General features: G+C 37.7%; 1 pseudogene; it reads left to right on the top strand.

Moving 5' to 3' along the window:
- Positions 1 to 3,558, top strand: part of LOC105508132 — a 16,964-nt pseudogene extending 13,406 nt beyond the window's left edge.
- Positions 3,559 to 6,402: the final 2,844 nt, after the last annotated feature.

The following is a 6,402-nucleotide window of genomic DNA, read 5'->3' as shown; positions in this document are numbered from 1 at the left end:
ATGATCATATTATATAATAATATATCATTATCATAGGCTATATATGATATATATCTATATATAGGCATATATAATATATATAGCATAAGATAATATAGGATATATAGAGGAGCTTATTAGTACTATCTTACACAATCACAAGGTCCTACAATAGGCTGTCTGAAAGCTGAGGAGCAAGGAGAGCCAGTCCATAGCCCAAAACTGAAGAACTTGGGGTCAGATATTCAAGGGCAGGAAACATCTAGCATAAGAGAAAGATGCAGGCTGGGAGGCAAGGCCTGTCTCTCCCTTTCCCGTTTTTCTACCTGCTTTATATTCACTGGGAGCTGATTAGATTGTGCCCACCAGATTAAGGATGGATCTGCCGTCCCCAGCCCACTAACTCAAATGTTAAGTCTCTTTTGGCAACACCTTCACAGACACACCCAGGATCAATACTTTGTATCCTTCAATCCAATTAAGTTGACACTCAGTATTTACCACCACACATGAGGTCCCTGAGACACTTTTATACATAGACAAAATGGCTGGCAAAAGAACTATTGAATGCAAGCTGAAATTTTGTACCTTGGTGAGCTAGACTGGACAACATGGAGAATTTTGTGCTTAGGCTGCAGGTAGCCTAGAGCAAGACACAACAGGCTGATGAGCATTCTTCTGGGTCCTGAGGAAAAGGGATACATGAGGTGCAGGAATAGCAAAAGAGGAAGAGATGGCAAAGAAATGAGCTACGGCAGGAGGAAGGGCTATCCTATACATTATGGATACAAATTTTGGGCAACTTTTAAAACAGTTTTTTATCTACTTCCTCTCCAGCCCCTCTTTTCTTCCAATTGGCACTCCTTTCTTGAGCCTTCATGGTGCCCATCTGCTGTTTCTAATCTTGACTATGCACATGATCCAAACTTTAATTTTCACACTTCCTCCCATCTGAGGCTTTATCTTCCAAACTACCCACTAATTAGAACTGAAGGCTCTAGTTTAGCCTGCTGGAGGAAAGACTCTGAGAAAAGCTGTGTAGTATGGCGATTGAAAGCAAGTTCTCTAAGCTTAAATTCAATTCTAACTTACCGCCTGAACTTAGGCAAGATCTCAAACATCTGTGGGCCTCAGATTTCATATCCGTAAAACGGGGATGATAATTCCAGCATTAATCTCATGTACTTGTTGCAAGGATTAAATGAGTTCATATATATAATGGGCTTTTAATAGTAGTTGGCAAGATTGAAACAACTGAAGTATTCTCTTAATACCAGGGTTATCCAAATTTATTTTAAAGGAGGATGTATATTAAACCCAGTTAACCATAAATAGCTAATTTTTTTGCTGTAATAAATCAAGTAAAAAATTCAGGTCCTTTGCAGATGAAGCATTTGTTATGTAAGTGATGGTGGGAGGAGGATGTACAGGCAGATATTTTAAGCGTAAGACAATATATGACACATAATGTGTGTAAAGTAAATATTTAATTTGTGAAATACAAAAAACACTTGTAAATATTTGTGCATTTTAGAGATTCTGTCCTATTTTTACTCCTAATCTCATGTTCTCTTAAAATCTCCTTGTGTTTTTTATTATTATTATTATTTACCAGCAGCTTCCATTTGAAGAGGGAAACCATTTGAGGGACTATAATACACGATGAAGAGAAGCAGGGAATCTGCAGAGGCTGTTTATACGCTCTATTGAATGCAAGTGGTGCCCAAGAGAAAGACGGTTGGAGGCTTTAAGCTAGTTGGTAATATCAGCCTTTTTGTTCAGTGGTACGTAAAACAGCTTCAATATCAGTAAGCAAACTAGAATGAGGGTTTCTATAAATGTTGACCCAGTGGTGGGGAGAAGGAAAGGAGAGGGCCATACACAGAGAGATGGGTGGCTGGGAGTTGCATGTCTAGAATGGAGATTATATAGCCAGCCCGAAATGACACTTTATGGCAGTACAATGAAGACCATTCAGGGACTTAATAATCTGGAGAGAAGAAAAAACTTCAGCAGTGATTCCAACTTGCCACATTTTACTTAAATTCGGTTTAGTCATGTCTCTTCATTGTAAATAATTTCTTTAGAATTCCCTGTGATACTTCCTGGGATGCAATAAAATGAATCTTAGAGACATGATCACAACCTAGGTTATAATCATCACTTCCCTTGGCCTCAAGAAACACAAATGAGTTATTTCCTTCCACAATTACATCTACTCATGACTCTACTGTCCTTTGTAAAGATTCTGTGAGTCTGGCCGGGCGCGGTGGCTCAAGCCTGTAATCCCAGCACTTTGGGAGGCCGAGACGGGCGGATCACGAGGTCAGGAGATCGAGACTATCCCGGCTAACATGGTGAAACCCCGTCTCTACTAAAAAATACAAAAAACTAGCCGGGCGAGGTGGCGGGCGCCTGTAGTCCCAGCTACTCGGGAGGCTGAGGCAGGAGAATGGCGTGAACCCGGGAGGCGGAGCTTGCAATGAGCTGAAATCCGGCCACTGCACTCCAGCCCCGGAGACAGAGCGAGACTCCGTCTCAAAAAAAAAAAAAGATTCTGTGAGTCCCTCCATTTCTGCATATTTTTAAATTAACAAACATTTCTAAGAGCAATTTTAGATTCACAGCAAAATTGAACAATTGAGAGGAAAGTACAAAGTTCTCATATGAGTCCCATTTCTGCATAACTTTTTGTTTTATTTGATTCATTAGTTAAGCAAATCAATTTGAGCCATTATTTCTACACGAAAGTTTCTAGGCCTCTCATTTAAATATTTTCTTTATTTTGCTGAAAATAAATCCTACTATAAAATTAGTCTCAATGACTTTAGGACAATTAAGTGCATAATTTTCTACTAAAATCTAGAAAAAAATGAATTTAATGGAATCTGCAAGATAGGCCTTACTATATAAACTCGTATTTTTCAGCCTCAATCTAGCTGTAATTAAATTGTAGTAGCAACATTAGTTTCTATCCTTGGATCTGCAAATCAGTCAGTAAGTGACGAATGATGATGGTGATGATGATGATGGTGGTGGTGGTATTTACAATAGCATCATAATTTCTTTAAAAGGAAGAGGAACACAAAGTGTAGTAAAATGTCATCTGTTAATACTATCAAATCTTGCAAACAGTATCAAGTCTAGAGATCTGTCACTAGTTAGATAAATTAAAGAGCCAAGTGCAAAAAATCAGACTGTCAAACTCTATTTTGAATTATCCCAATTTCGAATTATACCATTGTCTATTTATATTGATCAGATTAACCATACCCATGAAAAATTGTCATTTGACATGGTGCTATGTACACATAGTCTATGAGTCGGGAAACATCGTTTTGATGAAACTAAAGTTATTCTTTAGTGAAAGTTGACCTGGTCAACAACACTGGGGACATGACCAGTAAACCAAAAGGTCCCCATTATAATTCCAGAGAACTCACCCTCATCATTGCTGATTCAAGACCTGGAAGCCGAAGCTGTAATGAGATTGGGGCTCAGAAGAATCCCACAGTTCCAGAATCCATTTTAAGAACACTCAGAAAACCCTTGGAATTCCACTTCAGGGAGTTTTTGTAAGTTTGGCCTACAAAATGTTCTCTTGGGAAAGAAATGGGATTAATTATAAAAATTGTTTTTAAAGCATGGTTCAGTAAGCAAGCCTTTTGTAGTAATAAAGACCAGCTCAGTGAGAACAAGAAAGGGTTATTTATTCAGGGCTTGCTATAACAAAGGAATCAACAACCATCACTTTTGTTTCAGCAAAGACTCAAAGGCAAGCAAGCAGAGGAGCGGGAAAGCTTTATAGTGGAAGAAATCAAAAACCTTAGGTATGCCCAGGCTGCTGGCATGGGGAAGCTGAAGGTAGGCTAAGCAGAAGCAGGCATCCTATATGATTGGCCAGGGTTGAATACTTGGCTTTCTCTGGTTGGTCCTAAATTGAAAGTAGGGACACAAATTTTAAAAGCTGTCAGTTAATTATCAAGTCCTGGCCAATTTAGGTCAATTATTACAAAAGTTATTGTTTAGGTTCCTGAATTGTTGCTGGAGATAGCAATCTGGCTTCCTACAAGGCTGGTTTATTGCAGGCTGGCTTCCAGGACTGTTTATTGTGAAGAAGGGGGTTGGTTTCTTGGGCAGATGCTACAGGCTGTGGGTAAGAGCTCTATTTTTATAAATGGCCTAGCCATTGTCTGTTTGTGGATTCACTCTCTTATTCTGAATATATTTTCCCAAAAGGAGTATATATATACATATTGCAAAAAAAGTAAAGGAAGATATGGGAACACACAATACTACAAAATTTCATTAGATTTCATGTCCACAATTATCCTCACTCACCATTTTAATGTTTCTATTAGAGTAAGAAGGGTGCATGGGAAGAAATCTGTTCCCTTGGGTCTCAAATGAGGTGAAGAAATTGCAATTATATTTGTGTTAGTTTTGTGACTGCTAAACTGCAGCAACAGAGATCCAAAAATATAGTAACACAAAAAAGTAGGAATGTTTCTTTCTTAGAATAATACAGAGATTGGTAGATGATCCAAGATATAATATTGTCATCATTATCAATCTTTCTATTTATCTAAGATGGGACCTCTGCTTTCAAAGCCATTCATGACTCAGGTTCTTTTATTTTCAGGTTCAGGTTCATTCTTTCTTTTTGTTCATTCCATTTATTATTGTTATAGGTTCTTGTAGGTTATTTCCCTCACCTGCATGGACATGGCTGGCTCCCCACCATCCCTCTCTGTGTTTCAGCCCACGGAAATGGAGAAAGAGAAGTAGACGGAAAGTGTCTTCTTTAAGAATATGATGTGGAAGTTCCACTCACACTCACATCCTCTTGGCCACATGTGGTCATGTGGCCATATGTAGATAAAGGATAGCTTGAGAAATAGTGTTTAGCACCACTGCAAACTTGACTGGGGAGAATCCATAACTAAAGGAAAGAGGGAAGAAACAAAGACAAGGAAAATTAGTACTCACTGCCCACCACAGAGATAATGGCTACACATTTCAGCTACCAAGAAAGTTTTAGAAAAAAATACAACACTCCCCAGGTCCCCTTTGAAGCATTGTTCAGTCAAGTATGATAATGGATTGCAGGCCAATTCATATCCATCTGCCCCTTCATATGGGATATTCTAAAATTTCTCAGGTATTAGCTAGAGAAAGCTTACTGCAGAGGGCTGAGAAGTAGTGCAGATGGTATCTAAATATTGTTTAATGTTTTATTGGACATGAAAAAGACAGTAGAACAATCTTTACTTGTTCTCTGTTCCTTGGTGTCCTGAAAATTATTTCAGGTCAAGCAAAACAAAATAAAAAAGAGAGGCATGCCAGATTTTGATACAGTCCTAAATTATACCTTTCTCAAGTATTTTAACTTCTTCTTTTCTCCTTGATATCTAAAAATCTAATAAAAATAATGATAATCTGTCTAATAAACTGTGAAATGTTTTGGAAAACACAAATGTAAAAGATACAAAACACTACTGATAGCTATGTCAAAGAATTTAGTTGGTTTCAATCTGACTGATAGATTATTGGTTCTGACTTAAACATCAGACCTCTGGAATCAGGGCTATCCCAAGATGACAATTATTTTACCTATACAGTCAGTTTGCATTGGCCTATGGATCAAGTGTAGCTACCTTCACATCTATCATCCTAGAACGGTTTTCACCTTTTCATTAGGTAACATATAAAATACCTCATTTTAGTATGCATCTGAACATGGGTAAAAGATCCAAGTGCCAATGTGTAGAGTAAAATCCTGATCCTTCAATGCTTTAGGAAATAATCTATTATTAGGGGAATGCTATAAGAGGCTCCATCTCTGAGTCTCACGTGTATAAACCTCAAGTTTAAACTTTCGGAATGATCTCCAAATGAATGTATACACGTGGCTATTTGATTTGTATATGTGTTTTAGACATGATAACTTTTTCACATAAACCACAGTTTTTATAGCTTGGAGTTTTTTGTGTGTTTTTCAACTCCCTGGGATCCACCACTGTTGATGAGTGGGCGATTGCAGGATCCCATAAGCATGAGGGGGCCCCACCCCAAGACAAAGAGTGAAATTTGCAAAGTCAAATTGATTTACCTTCTCTCTCCTAAAATGTTCTATCTAAACCACTGACAAAAACTATCGGTAGCAGTAGTATTGTGTCTAGAGAAAAGAAAAGATATTGTAATGCTGTGCTAGAAGGAGGGGTTTATTTGAAATTTTAAAAATGATTTTTACGTGTACACCTTTGAGACAGGTTTAAAACATCATACTGCCATTATCCTATGTATTTCTTGCAAAATACACTGATTCTTGTCTTTCTAATTACCTCGGAAAACTAAAGGGCCATAAAATCACATAAAATTTTCTTGATTTAACTCTTTTTCTTCTATCTACTCTCTCAGAGA

The sequence above is a fragment of the Colobus angolensis genome, unplaced genomic scaffold, assembly GCF_000951035.1.
Source record: "Colobus angolensis palliatus isolate OR3802 unplaced genomic scaffold, Cang.pa_1.0 Scaffold158, whole genome shotgun sequence".
NCBI classification, from domain to species: Eukaryota; Metazoa; Chordata; class Mammalia; order Primates; family Cercopithecidae; genus Colobus; species Colobus angolensis.
This window is presented reverse-complemented; position numbering and strand designations above follow the sequence as displayed.